The sequence below is a fragment of the Marmota flaviventris genome, chromosome 2, assembly GCF_047511675.1.
Source record: "Marmota flaviventris isolate mMarFla1 chromosome 2, mMarFla1.hap1, whole genome shotgun sequence".
NCBI lineage: Eukaryota > Metazoa > Chordata > Mammalia > Rodentia > Sciuridae > Marmota > Marmota flaviventris.
In genome coordinates, this window is record NC_092499.1 from 142660220 (window position 1) to 142676995 (window position 16776).

The 16776-nt window shown below is 43.4% G+C and overlaps 1 protein-coding gene and 1 non-coding gene across 3 annotated transcripts in view; both read left to right on the top strand.

The window, feature by feature from the left end:
- St8sia2 (ST8 alpha-N-acetyl-neuraminide alpha-2,8-sialyltransferase 2) overlaps window positions 1-16776 on the top strand; it is a 66336-nt gene that overhangs the window by 16705 nt on the left and 32855 nt on the right. The gene's annotated exons all lie outside the window — the stretch shown is intronic.
- LOC114081069 (small nucleolar RNA U109) lies at window positions 5783-5921 on the top strand. The gene has a single exon (XR_003580716.2). It is a non-coding gene; the product is annotated as a small nucleolar RNA U109 (small nucleolar RNA).

Here is a 16776-nt window from a genome sequence, read left to right on the forward strand (position 1 = left end):
ATCCACCAATCCATCTGGCTCCCGCTTGTCTTCAGGGTAGTGGCCCTGCAAAGCCCTCTGCCTGAGGCTCTTCCCATGGTGCTTAGCAAGGCTGGCTCCCCATCATCCTTTAGAGTTCTGACAAATGCCACCTCCTAAAAGAGACCTTCTGCTTCATTCCCGAGCCTGCCCTAGGTGTGTTATCTGTCTCCTCTCACTGCTACCCATGTGTTTTCTTCTTAGCACCACCCAAGGAATGGGTAGGTAGGTGGGTATTTATAGTTCTGTTCCTTGCTAGAGTTTTTGTCCTTGTGTGTGCAAGTGCACACGTGTGTGTGTACACACGAGTGTGCGTGTCCTGTTTCCAAATTCAATTTTTAGCCTCTTTAAACAGGACACTGTCTGCATCCCCACTATGACCCCTGCGCCTATCACACAGTAGGTACTCAGTAAGTGCACATTAATTGGATCAAAAATAAGGGAAGAAAGAGAAACTCAGCTATAACTGAGAGTTTTAATAAGAACAATAATCAAAAATACACTTAAGATCAGAATAGCACCTGCCAAGCTGTATTCATTACCTCTCACTTTTCACAGTTTACTCATTTTAAGGAGTAAGGAAACTCTTCTTTGCATACTGTTTGTTGAGGTGGCACTAGGGATCACACCAAAGCGCTTGTTCTTTTTTGCTACCTCATTTTTTTTTAACAGTATTGTATCAAAGAGGCATTTCTGTTAAGAAAACAGAGCCGGGAAAGAGGATCTCATTCTCCCCTCCCCCACCAAGTGGTGGGTGGTTTCCTTCCGTCTTTGCCCTCACGTTTTCCCAAAGCACCACCTGCTTCAAATGTGCCTGTTGTAAAGTCCACCCCATGCCAGGGTTTTTACAGGAACATATTATCTGTCCGGAAAAGCAGGGTTAAATCTCTCATCCTTTTGCAGTCTGCTATGTTCAGGTGGAGAAGTCAGCAGGATAAGAATTCTCCTTGCTTCTGGATAATTTTAAACTCCAAAGAATGGCAGCCCCTCACCTGTCTGGCTTCACTCCAGCCTTTTTTCCTGAAATTTTCTACAGAGAACTGGTGGATGGAAGGAGATCTGAGAAGAGGGTGAAGCTCTGAAGCTGCTCTGGATATGAAACCTTCAATGATACCTTGCCATTATGCCTAGGGCACCATGTAGAGCCCAGCCCAGACCCTGGAAGCTAAGAGGCCTTTTATGGGTTAGATGTGAGGTGCCCCCCAAAAGCTCATGTGTTTGGCAATGCAAGGAAATTAGAGGTGAAATTATTGGGTTATGAGAGCCTTAATATAATCAGAGCATTAATTCCCTAATAGGCGGTTACTGTAGGCAGGTAGGACGTGGCTGGAGGAGGTAGTTCATCGGGGGCATGCCTTTGGAGTGTGTATTTTGGGAGCTGAGTTTCCTGGTGCCATGTCCTGAGCACTTTCCTCTACCACACTCTTCTGCCATGATGTTCTCCCTCACCTAAGGCACAGAGCAACGGAATTGGTTGTCTTTGGACTGAGACCTCTGAAACCATGAGCCCCAAATAAACCTTTTCTCCTCTAAAATTGTTCTTTTCAGGTCTTTTGGTCACAGTGGCTGAAAAGCTGACTAAAATAAGGCCTCTGACTTTGATACCCCCTTCAGGCCCAGTCCACCAGGGGGATCTGTGCTGATACTCAGGGCAACAGGAAAAGCAGAGGAAACAGGGACTACCTGTTCATTCCACCTTTGTACCTCTCACCTGTGGATATTTAGAACAGGAACCAGCCTCCCAGCCTTCTGCACAGTTTGAACATCCTGTCAGAATCTGCTGGAAATATTCAAAGCATAGTCCAGAACCCCCAAGAAGGAGGGCACAGGAATCAAGTCAGCGGGGACAACCCCTGGTTCTTACACACGCACCTTGCCTTGACATGGCTTAACTTTGGCTTCTGGCATCTGTATGGAGTCAGGTGAAGTGACATAGGCTGGCTCTGCCCTCTGACTTCTCAGTCTGCTTCTCACACCGTCTCAGTTTTGACCCAGTTCTGGTTCTGATGACCCCGCCACCACCACCTTTGACCTAGTTCACCATTTGGAGACAGTCTGTCAGACAGCCAAGTTCCGATTCTGCCTCCAGAGTCCTCCTTGCTAAAAATCCTTGGATATATTTAACCTGTCTCACTGGAATAGGAGGAATAAGAATGCTGTGAAGGGGGGCGGAGGAGGAAACCCATGACGACTGCCCCAGGTAAGGATTCAGGTGGTGGGAACCCTATGACCGTTCCTTTCTTGGCTTTGTACAACCAAGCAAAGTCTTCCTTAAGTCCTCACTCAGACTTGTGAGTCTAGCATCAACCTGCCCACAGGCTTAGGAGTCCCCATTCTCTCTGTGCCAGTCCCCTCCCCATCCTACCTGCTGCTGCAAGCTATAGTGACGTTTGTTGGGTGAAGTCATTTTTCATGCCCTTAATAGACATGACTGGAGTTCATTTATTTCTACACCGAGTTCCCTCTCTAGATTCCCCCCAAGGCAAACAGGAAGCAGCTCACAGTGAGGATCCTAAGATCAGAAGCCCTTTCCAACCCCAGTTCCTCCCAGAGCTTCAGAATTTTACAGAACATGGAATGGGAGAGGTGAGGTGGATGACTGACACCTGCAAAGAAGCATCCTTCCCGAGTCGGGCTGCCTTCCTTTTCCTGTACTATCAGTTGGTTAATTGGAAAGTCCAACTAAAGAGAGGTCTCTTAGGAAGCACAAAACTCCTGAATTTTCTTTTCCAGCACTTTTATTTTCTGACATTACAGGAAAATTGACTGTGTCCCTGGGTGTACTGCCTTCTGCATGTGCTTGATTTTATTAGTAAGCCTCTCATCACTGAGAAGGAACAAGAAACTAGCATCCTTGTTGCATCCTCAGTCCTGCCTGAACCTCACAGGGGAGAGGCTCCTGAGCCAGATATGTTTATGCAGAAGGCGACATGAGCTGAGTTTTGCTGCTTGATAAGAATGAGTCCAGTAATCTCAAACTCGGATGCCTTCAGGATCCAGGCAAGCCCACTTACATAAGTATTTCAGTATAAGGCAATAAGAGTGGGGTGGGCTGTAGGAAATGCAGCATATACCTGTCAACCAGAGGACACAGCCACTTCTCAACTCCAGCAATTACTATGGTTCAGTGTTGCTAGATTTTCTGACTGTTCAAAAGAAGTCAGAAATTAAGGTATTTTAAGGTGACCTCTGATTTTTAAAAGGTTAAAACAATGTAAGCCCCCAAATACATTTTTAGGTCAGATAAGACCTGAGGTTAGCTGTTTATAAACTCTTACTTCACTAAATGAAAAATAGAGTAAGGAATTTCTAAGAGAGGACTTGATATTCAAAGGCACAACCTTGTAAACTGACTCATGTTCCAGAAACTGCTCGTTGCTTTGCAGAGTTAGCAGGTGGAGAAGAAGATGATGAGGACAGACAGGCAGCTTAGAAAGGGTCTTCTGTGCTCTGAGGAGGAATCTGAACTAGATTTTGAAAGCTAGGGGGACCCACGAGGGAAGATTGAAGAGTTTAAAGGAGGGAGAGTCATGTTCACTCTGCATTGCAGAAAGCAGGGTCCTACATGGGAGGGGCTGGCAGACAAGCAGCCCCTGCTCAGGGGCAGAAGATGCAGGCCACAGCGGCAACCCAGGGTGAGGAGTGGGGACACCAGCAATTGCTCTCCTCAGGTGTATGAGCTCAAATCTGAAGGTGGGGGACCCTCAGAGGGGAAGCATGCTGAGGGGCAGAGGGGAGCATAGACAGAGCCCTGTTTCTGAAAGATCTAGTTGGGGTGCCACTCTCTGCAAGAACACCAGGTGAGAGCAGGAAAGAGAGATGGTGTGAGGTATATGGAGATAGCCAGGTGTTAGGAATGAGGTATGCAGGGGTGAATCAGAGAGCCACCAGCATATAGATGGACAATGGAAGTTGGGGTTTAACATCCCAACCATATAAGGCAGCATTTGGAGCAACCCCAACATCCAGGGGAAAGGATGGGAACAAGGGGAGAGAGAAGTTCAAAGAAAACCTGGAGAAAGTGTCACTATAGGATGAAGGAGGAAGAAGTCTATGGCCTAAAGGATCTTTTGGGGGTCTCACTCAGTTCATTGACGGAGCAAAGACTTGACCTGAAGCCAGCCTGTGGTAGGACCTGCTCAGGAAGGGACCAGACCCCACTTCAAGGGTCTCTACATGAGGGTCCCATTGGGGTTTTGTCCTGCACAACCTTGTGGACTGTGGGCATGCCTGGCCTATCTCTCGGCCATGTGACTTTCAGATGTGCCTCTCATGTGAAGAAAATAAAATGCACAAGGTTATTCTCTGGCAGACTCCCTTCTAGGCAGGGTCCTCGGAACATCATCTGAGAAAACAGCAGAGCATCAGGAAGCATGGTTTTACCAAGGTTAACCCTCACCGTTTTCTTTCCTCCATGACTTCTGATGTCTCCCTAAATGTCTGCACTATTGAAAAGCAACCTCCCTAGGGACAGCTATTCCAAGAGGATTGGTCAGGCTCCACAGGCAGCAACTGGTTTGTTTGGGCAGTAGTGTCACCTTCAACAACACTGCAAATGACATGCACATCTGTATTATTCAACTTTGTATCTCTGTGACCAAAATATCTGAGAAGAACAACTTAGAGGAGGGAAAGTTTATTTTGCTCATGGTTCAAAGGTTCAGTCCATGGTTGGCTGAGTCCATTGGCCCCGAGTGAGAAAGAATATCATGGAGGAAAGGCATGGTGCAGGAGTGCTTCTCTGTTCATGGCTGATCAGAAAGGAGGGAGAGGATGCCACAGTCCGGCTGCAGCAAAATAACCGGGGGGTGACGAACAACTTGTGTAGATTGATACAGCAGGAGTAGGAGCCGTTTATTGTAGGACAACAGAGGTATTTATACATTCCACACAGCTTATCTTAATTTTCATAAACTCGATACATCAGTCAACCAATAAGAAATCTCCACACTTAATGGCTCGCTGGCGTTACTTCACAAACCACTCCCTCTGGCATTTTGCCAGGCGCCATCCAGACTTGTTTACAGACTCTAACATTTCTCTGGCAAAATGCCAGGCGCCATCCTGACTTGTTTACAGACTCTAACAAGAGGAGGGTGAAGGGACCTCAGGAAAGATGCATCCTTCCAAGGCATGCTCAAGTGACCCACCTTCTCCAGCCATGCCCCATTTGCCTGCAGGTACCACCCAGACAGTTTCTCAAACTGGGATGAACTGATTAGATTGCAGCTTTCACAGTCCAGTCATTTCACCTCTGAACATTCCTCATCAACACAGGAGTTTTGGAGGGACACCTCATAGCCAAACCATAAGGGCATCTGTCTAGGGCATCTCAATTTAGTCCTACAGCAAAGTCTCCATTTACAAGACTGAGAGAGGTCCAGAGCAGCAAGACAGGAGCCTATCAGGATCCAGAACTCCAGTCTCCTAACTGATGGTCCTGCCCATCCTCCTTTTTTCTGACACTGAGTCTTCCTGAATAGTGATCATAATGGCCACCAGAGCAGAACATGTGGCCATTTCCCTATGACCAGCCATGGTCATGAAGGAGACACATCAAACACACAGAAGAAAAGCAACTTCAAAGTTTTCTCCAGCCCAGGTACCCTCCAGGAATTTTCTCATGAAAGACTGCAGCTGACGTTAATAGGGATGCTGTGTCTGAATGCAGGTCCATCAAGAAGGGAACAAAAAGGAAGGAAGAAAGCAAGGTTGAATGCAGAGGCCTTTCAAGTCCCCGCCAGGCAGGTTCAAGAGCAGAGCATGTCATGTTGGACAGGCATTCTGTATCTCTTGAAAGAGCATGGATTTATCCATACTAGACAACATGAATGAAATGAGACGTTCTCAGGGCTGCCAACCTTTCAGTTAAGGTTTTGTGGCAGTATACTTCTTCTACAATAAAAAAGGGGAAAATGACAGTCGAGGTTAATGCTGCATATGCAGCAAGAGGCCCAGTGACTGTCATTAATGGAGACTAAATAACTAGGCAATGGAAGATTCAGTGAATTTTCATATGAAACTGTTCCAAAGTATAGCTTTTAATGTCTGGGCCATGTTTTAACCTTATTGGTGTGATGTACGTAGAGAGTCTAACTTGAATATTTTCTCAATTAGCTAACCAACTGTCTCACAACTTATTTGTTGAGTAACCTTTGCTTTCTCTTGATTGTTTGGTATGCCCTTTACTGTCTATTAAATTCTTAACTGCCATAGGTTAAAGGCAGGTGCAGGGACAGCCTTCTGCAGGCACACGAGGTTTGGCCACCTTTGAATCACCCTCTGAATCCCTGTTCTGTGGGTTTACTTGTGAGGTGACCCTGGAAAATTCCATAACCTTTATGAGCTTTGAGTGTCTTGTGTATAAAACAGAATAAGAAATAAGAACACTGATATATCAGCCCTCTGGCACAGTGCCTGACACATGGTAGGGCTCAAGCGAATGAAGTAGTCATTGATATTTTAATTGGTCTGTTGGAATCTGCCTCTCCTTCACATGCTTGTCTGGAATAAGGCTTGTCACCTGGGATAATTTAGACATCACTCTCAGGAAGTAAACCTTGGTGGCAGGAAGGAGACAATTTAGTTTGGAAATAAATAAAAAATTATGACAATGTTTTCTACTTGGAAATTTTATTTAACTATCACTTTAAAAGAAAAAACTATAGAAGGTAATACTGAACAAAATCTTATTGATGTGAGTATAAAGATTTTAATTGTGGGAACTTCCACGAGGGGAACCAAAAGAATCAAGGAGGTATTTTATGTCATTGTAAGTGGACCCTTAAAATGTTGCGAAGAGATTATTTAAAATAATGGATTTCTGAGCCAGAAGGAATCTTGATTCCCTGTAAACTCAACCCATCCTTTCACTTGGGATTGTCATCGTGTCTCTTCACAACGGCAGGTCTCCTCCACAGTGTTCTCACCAGGGATTTGCCTCTCTAGTCTTAAAGTGGAGACGCTCTGCCCAGGGCCACGTGGTGATCCAGGGAGAAGGTACACACCAGACCCAGATCCAGGAAGAAGGAAGTGGCCACCATTGCTGAACACTGATGGGGTTCAAATAAGATAGCAACTGAGAAATGCCATTGCAGAGTGGTCATATGAGAGCTCCTTGGACGGAGTGACGGGGACACAAACCAGATTGGAGAGGAACAAGTAGAGGATGGAGTGAAGAAACAGATGACCAGTGTAGACATGTTTCAAACGTGCTGGTGAGAGAGAGAAATAACTGAGGGGAATATTAATAGTAATTAATAATATTAGTATTATGAATAGTATTTATTATTATTATTTATTATTTTTGCATAAAATTGAGATAATATTGAACAAACATATATTTAAATGCTCTGAATGTGAGCCAGCAGCATGGCATAATAATTAAGATCTGAGTTCTTCAGTCAGCCTACCAGGTGCAAGTCCTGGTGGACCTTTTCAGTGGCTCTGTGGGCCCAGGAAAATTTTTCACCTGCCCTGAACCTCAGTTCCTTCATATGTAGAAATGGATAATCATTCCTGCCCCTCAGGACAACTGCAAGGTACAAATGAACTCATGTGAAATGTGTGGAGCCTACTAATGTAGCCCAAGTTACATTAGTCCCAGGGTAGATATTAGAATTATTACATAGCTAAAGAAAGCTGTTGAAGACATGGAAGAGAGAAAATGTGGCCAATAATAAGAGTCTCAAAAGGCAAGAAGGGACATAATTCAGAACACAAGCAGTCACTTGCGTTGGATAAGAGGACAGCTGGTGTCTTCATTGTAACAAGAGAAAGGCGGGAGGCTGAGTCCTATTAACAAATATTTATTGACCCCTAGAGATACTGTGCCCAACACTGGGGATGGCAGCCAAAAGACAGGTCCGTGAGTTCATCATAAAGCTTACATTCTAGTGGCAGAGTCTGACAATGCCTTTAATAAATGAATATAGTTGTGAGAAGATTAAAGCTGGAAGTCTGGTAGGGGGAGAGCCACAGTGGTCAGGCTACATCGAGGCTATTTTAAATGGAGGTTCTGAAAACTGCCCCCCCCCCGCCTGCCAAAAGGTGACATTTGCACAGAGATTTGCAGGAAGAAAAGCATTCCATGGGGTTACTTGAGGGACAGACATTACGCAGATAGGGAACAGCTAGTACAAAGGTCCTGAATCTGGAGATTGCCTGGGTGTGAGTGGGTGAGCTGCAGGTGGAGCAGCAGGGTTTCCCTCAGTCCCCTCTAAGGCATGCTTCCAGGAAATGCAATCCTCTTTCTACAGAAGAGGGACACCTTCAACTTTTTTGATGCATGTCTTCATTTTGTAACTCTTTAGAGCACATGGACTGTGCAGGAAATATGGAAATATGCCTTTGTGGCAATACTGGGATGAGCAGGACCCCAGACTATGCTTGGTTGCAGTCTCTGTGGTTGGTGGTGAAGCTGAATGCATGGGACAGTAGTAGCTGAGGGTAAGGACCACCTGTTGCAGGTGAGGACCAGGAAACCAGGACACACACAATAGGCCCTGGCTCACCATAGAGCAGGAGGACTAAGAAAAGTCACCATGGCCACAAACATCTTTAGAAGTCGACTTCTCTTCCAGCTTTTCACCAGCTCCAGCTCAATCTACAGCATACATATGGATCACCTTGGAGTTTTAGCTGCTTCAGTTTCTGGGTTTTTGAATGGTAGGGATTTTAGAATGCAGCATAATCTTCAATGTCTGTAATGTAAAGTCTGTCTCCTTTAAAAGAGACAGGAATGTAAATCAGAGGACAAGCCTTATGTGAATTAATAGCGCCAGCTAATGTATCTTCCCTGGTCAGTACCTCCATTTACTCTGAAAGTGTTCTCATTTGGATAAAAATATATATATATATATATATATATATATATATATATATATATATATATTGTGGACCCTCTGGTTATAAGTGACCCACAGTTTCATGATGAGAAAGAGGAAAGATCAGGAATAAGGATGGTGGGAAATTCTTGGCATCTGAGTGACTTGTTTACTTGCATTTTGATGTGCAGATGCCTGTAAGTACTTTTATGTAAAGACTAGGAAAATTGACTGGAACATAATCAAAGCTCTAGGTTCTAGGGGATGTTTTCTGAAGTTGAGCAAAGGAGAGAGCCAAGAGTGAACTGGCACCTTTTTGTACACCAAAGAAAGCTGATTAACAAGCAAAAATTTGGTAAAATCAAAGCAAATGGACAAATCAAATGAAGCTAGTATTTAAGTGAAAAAAGAAAAGATAGCAAGAAAAGTGCTGAGCAGTCGATAAGGAGAGCTCGGGGATATGAAAGACAGCATGAGCTTGCTGACTTAACACTCCCTGTTGGCCTCTGCAGTACCCTCCCAGTGCCAGAGATTTCAACTCTCATGGAGACACCACTGTCAAGGCTGAAACCTACACTCATCTCCAGAGCCACCAAGGCCAGCAGTACCTCAGTATCGATGAGGTTCAAGAGCATCAGCACAGGATATGACTTGCAATATACGAACAAGTGTCCTAAATTCTTTTGTGCATGGCAGGAAATCTGATAGGTCTAACCTGATGGGCAAGAAGTTGCATGTTTGGAACGGGAGGAAAGCATTGGCTTGAGTAGCACAGATAATAAGCCTACATTTGGTGCAAAAAACATACTTAGAAGTGTCACTTGTTCCTTGTAAAACTGAGGCCATTGCAAGGGGGGCCCCTGTGCTATCATGTTGGGTCCTCTGGCGATACAGAAGTGACCATCGAGTTCTAACCTTCAATATTCTCCATGATGGTTCTCATACTGGTGATGATCTGGTAGGGCAGGAGCTCATGGTCCTCCCTATTGGAGCTGAGACTTTAGGAAAGCCATGCTTAACCATAAGGAAAATAAGGCTAACATGACTTCTTTATGGAGCACAAAGCGGCATCTTTCTCCTCACATTCTAGAATGGGGTAAGCAACATTCTGTAGCTCAAAGGTCACACCCAGCCACCTGCCTGTTATCATGTGGTCCTCAAGGCAAAAAATGAAAAAAAAAAGAATAACTTTTAACATCTAGTGATTTGCAACATGTGGTACAACCAACTGTTCTAAATTTTTGCATTTATTCGCTCATGTAATCTTTCCAACAACCCTGGGAAATTGATACTATTACTCATTCTATAGAGGAGTAAACAAATGTAAGCTTATCCAGATAGGATAAGTAATAAGCTAAGATTATCAACTAGTAATTATTTGGGGAAGATTTCAGACTCAGAGCATCTTATCTCAGAGCTTGCTCTATTAATCTACTTTCTCATATGAAAGGTTCTCAACACCATAAAGGTAGAACATAAGTTCCAAAAAATATTTGGATAACACGTTCCAGAGAGTTGACAGGAGAGAAGATAACAGTGTCTCTGAATCAAAGGAAGGCTTAGCAGAAGATTGAGCCCACATTTCCATCATCATGACAGGAATACCAACTCAGAACCCCAATTATCAAAATCTTACCCCACAAAAAAGAAATTGCATTCTTCTCATTATAAACCTCATGAAATTTTTTATGTATGAAAAAAATTAGATAGAATTATTATTATATTTTTAATATCATCAATAAAACATTTGTAGAAATGTTTCTCTCTTATTACTTAAGGACATGCATAATATCTTCAGTTTTTCCTCTTGGCTTTATAGAAGCCTAAAATACTTACTGTTTGGCTCTTTAGAAGAAAAGTTAGCCAACTCCTCCCTAGAAGATGCAGAGTCTTAGAGGTGCCATGGAATGTGATTGGCAAGGACAGCTACACTTAAGGTGGTGAACAGCATGGGCACAATCCTCCAGGTCTTAGAGTTTCTCAAGGTCTTTCAAAAATATGACCTTGAACTTCAGGTCTCCAAATCACCCCAGCAATCACATCACCATAGCCCACCTGGTAGAAAAATGCAAGGCTTCCATCAAGGACTACCCAGCAGTAACCATCGAAAATTCCTTGCGCCAGGATGACTGGGAGGTTTAGAAGAAAGTCTCCATTAGTGCTGATCATACCATGAGGTCAGTAATTGTCTCACTGGGACCAACCCAGAAGGAACTGCAAAGATTACAGGGGAGGACTCATGACAACTGCCTCTCACTCACAGTAGGTGGTGAAATTATCTTGCCAGTCTCCTAGTGAGGACCCACACTGGGTCACTCAAGGATGAGGCCTCGTGCTCATCTGAGCAAGTACAGGCAACTCCTCAAAGAGAGGAGGAGATGGGCAGCGGAGCTCAATTTGCTGGCAACAAATTGAGAAAGCTTCTAGCCAGATGAGCTCTCAGCAAGGATCCCCTGAGCCACCACATACTGGTCAAATATTGGGCCCTCTTCTCCCTTCAAATCACAGGTCCTTAGCTCTGGACACCAACCTGCAGGGAGTAGAGAGTGCTTTTCCCTCCAAAGAACATGATGTTCTGCCTCTTACACCTGTCTCATCAAATGCCAGCCTTCTGATCCAAGCTATGTGAATGAACTTGAAAACGTGACATTAAATGAAAGAAGCCAGATGCAAAGGAACAAATACTGTGTGATTCTACCCATGTAAAATATCTAGAATAAGGCCGGGTGTGGTGATGCACACCTGTAATCCCAGGCTGAGATAGGAGTTATCAAAGTTCAAAGCAAGTTCAAAGCCAGCCTCAGCAACGGCAAGGCGCTAAGTAATTCAGTGAATCCCTGTCTCTAATAAAATACAAAAATTGGGCTGGGGATATGGCTCAGTGCTTGAGTGCCCCTGAGTGCAATCCCTGGTACCCCCCCCCCAAAAAAAAATCTCGAATAAGCAAATTCATAAAGGTAAAGAGAGAATGAAATTGAGGTAACGAGGCAGGGAGTTGCTTAATGAGTTCAGAGTTTCTGTTTGGATGATGAAAAAGTTCTGGAGAGGGATCATGGTAATTTCTGCACAATATGAATATATTTATACCACTGAACTGCACACTTAAAAATGGTTAGAATAGAGCCAGCCATATGGGTGCATGCCTGTAATCCCAGCAGCTCAGGTTGGTGAAGCCGAAGGATCACAAGTTCAAGGTCAGCCTTGGCAATTTAGCAAAAACCTCAGCAACTTAGTGAGACCGTTGTCTCAAAGTTTAAAAGGGCTGGGGATGTAGCTCAGTGGTAAAGCACCCCTGGGTTCAATCCCCAGTAATTACTGAAAAAAAAAAGCTACAATGGTAAATTTTGTGTGTATTTTACCACAATAAAAAATTGGGGGACAAACCCTTTGAAACAAAATAAAACTCCTAACCCTAGCTCAGTTCATGAGATTCACCCCAAATCATCCTTTTCCCCACTTTTCTCCCTACCACATGTCCATGGGGCCATATACTTATAGTGTTTCTGGTGTCTCTGCAGGCAGTGGTTTTTATGCACAAATTAGAAAAAAAGCATTCAGTATCTTCCAAAAAATGTGAAGGAAGAACCATCTGCAAATCCATGAATTGTGCTTTGGTTTAATCTCCTACTCTCAAGACTAATCAAGTGTTTAAGTTGGGTCCAGACTCTTAATTAAAGCTGTCAGCTCCTGAAAGTGCATTTTCTGAGCCCGATTCTCCAGTGAGAGACTGCAAACGTGGGGAACTCTTAACACAGTGAGACGGTGCGCTTTACCTTGACTGCACACAATGTAAATTGTGCGTGGTGGACTGGATGAGAAAAACACATTGTACCCCACAAATGCATACACTTAGAATTTGTCAATTAAAATAGTAACAGGCAAAATAAGAATTTAAAAAACCAGTTGGGCTCGGATGAAGAGCTAACCAGTTTTCAGGTTTGCTAATTGCTTTTCACAAAAAACAGATCCAACTGTGCATGGTGTTATGTTTTGCTATCATAATGTTCTTATTTATTGCCTTAGTTTACAGTATACACTCTACTAGGAAGGACTATCATGTCTGTGATAGGAAAGAAATTGACTTTATAAAATGGAGACCTTTAAAGTGGTCAACCTCTGTCATCACTATGGCTGGAAATATTGTAGAAGGGTCAAATGGACAGTTGTTATTACTAATATTAGACCTTGTTTTATGGAGTTCTTTATAGTGTGCAAAATGCCTTCCCATATATTTTCTCATTTGGATGATCTAAGCATCTGTGTTTGTATGATTTCAGCACTTTGCAAATTATCTTTAGCAAATTTTTCTCACCTGATCATCTTCTGTCACTCAACCAAGCAGGTAGCAGCTTATTTTAATAACATTTTAGACAAAATCTAATTAGTAAAAAAACCAAATCCCTTGTCAAGTCATGTGATTCATTCTAGAGCCAAACTTCTGCAGTCTTTCTTTGAAAGATGGTCTTCCCCATCCCATGATCACGGCATAGACTTCATGAACATACAGGAACAGGGATGCTAACTTCAGGGAAGACTCCAGAAAGCCTTCATTTAAGGTTGAAGTTCAACTGGATCCACAGATCCCCAGTTGGGCCAGGTCATGTGCATTGTGCAAAGCTACAAAAGTGAACAAGACAGGGTCCTGCCCCGTTTTAGTATAGATTTCATTATTATTTAGGTGTGGGAAGGCCAATAGATCAAGAGATGACTGCCATTGAAAAAAAAATGGTTTGTTATACTCCCGGACCCCAGGAGGAGGGGTTCAGCATACCAAGTCAGGGTAGACCAGGAGACAGAGGGAGAGGGGAAAACTGACAGGAGCCTTTACTGAGGTTTCCATAGGAAGAAACGGGCAAGGCAGGGTAAGCAGACTTAGGTTTGGCTAGTTGGAATAATGGGTTCTGGGGTGTGGGGGCTGTCCCTCGTTGCCTGGAATCTTGCCTTATGGTGACTAAAGAAGGAGAATAGTGGCGCTGAGAGACAGCCCAATAAATGAGTTGGTGGGGTTATGGGCTGTGGCTTGGCAGATTTGTATTGGAAAGACACACTCCCAGGCCAGTCCTTTATTGTTTCCAGGACTTGGCTAACCCTAGCAATCCCTCCAGGGTCAGCAAGGCCCCAGATGTCAATGCATCAGAACACAAAAAATAAGAGACATAGTGAATCCTACTGTCAGCAGTTACCCTGTGGGTGGAGCAGCCCAGGCAGCTGACTCTGGCATGCAAACCCAGGCCTCAATCCGTACTCTCTCAACCGTAAGAGGAGGCATTTAGACTGTGTAAATGACAGGATTTCTTTAAATCTGTGGGTTGTGAAATAGTTAAATATGGAAACAAGGTGACAAATGCTGTAACAGAGTGGAGTTCTCTGGGAGGAGAAGGGAAAAGTAGCTGAAAACTGAAACTCAGGGTGATTGTTAGGGAGGTGCAGGGGCTGGGTTTGGGGGTCAGCACGGAATGGTGCTATGGATAAGCTGGACAGCAGGGTGGAATGGGGGATCTGGCTTCTGAGAGGCACCAGATGAAAACAAAAGTCAGAGGAAAGGTCCCCAATTGAAGGCCATTTCCCCACTGTCCCAGGGGACACTGGTGATGTATGAAGGTAATTTTCATCATCACACTGTGGGCTGCCCGTGGTACTTAGTGGATGAGGAGGGATGCTTCCGAGTATCGTACAGCACACAGATAGCACCCTCAGTCCTAACCCCACCAAAAAAGAAATACCCTGACCTAAGTATTGATAGAGGTAAAGTTGGAAACCCCTGCACTGGTGAAAATATAGGACATAAAAAATATAGGAATTTGTGATGCCCAAGTCAGCAGGCTTCAGTGTTCCTCAGGGCCTGGCCTAGAGGCAGGAAAAGAGAAAGAGAGGAGCCAGGTGTTAGCAGGGCATTTGGTTCCTTTAAACTTGGGTGTCAGGGGCTTGGGGCAGGGGAGGGGAAATGTTGGTCCAAGAGTACAAAATTTCAGTTTCAGGACGAATAAGTTCTGGAGATCTTGTGTACAATATGGTGACCAAAACGAATAACACTGTATTGTATACTTGAGACATGCAACCAGGTGGATCTTCGGTGTTCTCACCACACTAAAAAAAAAAAAGAATGACAAGTCAGATGATGGATATGTTAATTAGTTTAATTTAATCATTTCACAATGTATACATATATCAAAACATCACATTGTAAATCATAAATGCAGGGAGTCCTTAGTATCTGTGGGTGATTGATTGCAGGACCCCCCGCAGACACAAAAATCCAGGGATGCTCAAGTCCCTTGCATAAAATGGTGCAGTATTTGCATATAACCTACACACATCCTTTGAAATACTTGAGGTCATCTCCACTTTGAATACCTAATCTAATGGAAATGTTATGTTAGTAGTTGTTATGTTGTATTGTTTAGGGAATAATGACAAGAAAAAAGTCTGTACGTGTTCAGTACAGAAGCAATTTTAAAAAAAAAATTTTATGTGAAGTTGGTTGAAGCCATGGATTTGGAGGGCTGACTGTATATTTAATTTCGATTTGTCGATTATACCTTAGTGAGGCCAAATGGGGAACTGACTCAAAAACAAGAAGAATGGATCTTTGTATTATCTCTTAAAGCTGTAGTGCATGAGAGCAAAATCTGTATATGACCAGCTTTGTTAGAGTCCCAAATGGTGTATTCATCAAGAAATTTTTATGATTTTTAAAAATTCAGTTGGGAGCAGTGTTGGCCTCACCTGGAGCACTCCTAGATTTGTGAAGAATCACCGAGCTGGGCTTGTTGAGGTTTGCTTTTTGTATAAGCAGTTTTAGGTTTTTATGAAATCAGATCTGTCTGCATTCACTATGATTTCTTTGTATCCTTCTGAATTAAAAAAAGAAAAGTCTTTCACATACATTCATCAACCTTCATCAGAGACTCGATAAGTATTATCCTCCTTTTTCTATTAATTTCTTATGGTTTGCCTCCTTTAAATACTTAACTGTTCAATCCAGTCCTTCCCCTGAGGGTGTGCAAGTACTCCTGGTACTCCTTGTGATAATGTAGATGATTTTAGGAATTCCATGGTAAATATTTTTGAATTAATGGTTTTGAGAGTTTTTTAAATAGGTATGTAATCATGATGTTGTCAAACCTGTGTTTCCCAGATGGAATTGTTTAGGATAAGGGCAAGTTTTTAAAGATGAGCCTTTTTTAAAAGTTAAGTAGTTGACAGTGTGTGGGTGATAGATAGGGAAAGCTGGTGAAGGGGATGTGGGAATCACTGAAGTTTGGGAAACATTGGCTAATTCCTTTTGAAGCTTGTTATGCTGTCTAGAGAAGGGGGCCAAACTGACTTCCTCCCATCTTACCTCAGATTGTTAAACAGCTACTCCAAACCAGTAATTAGAATTTTCTTTGACAATGATTTTTTTTTAATCACACATCAATTCTTCAATGTAGCTTTTCTGGGTGATCTCTTTTGCCTCGTTAACCTTTCATTAGACTTGGCTATTACTGTGCTTTTAATTATTATACTCAGCTTGATATCTGACCTAGCAGGTTATCTCCACAAGGAGGGCTGATTTTGAGGGCTGGGGTTGGGGGGCTGGGTGTGAAAGGATGATGACCTGTGGGGCAGCACACCCAGCAAAGCTGAGTGGACTCTGGTTACAAGGACCAGAACTGGCTGAGCATTCCCAGACTCCAACTGGACAGTACAAGAGCTCTGCCTCCCAACGGAAAATGAAGAGAGATCAACTGAGTAGCAGCTGTTAAATTAAAATGGTACTGTGTCTTTGAGAACTAGATTTGGAGGGATAAAATTTAAAACCTAAAGGGAGACCAGAATAAGACACTGGTGAGTCCTGTCCTGTTGTCCAGAATCTGACTGTGAAATGGGAGGATATTGCCTGTTGCCAAATAATGTATAAAAGACATTTCAATATATCCAGAAAATACAT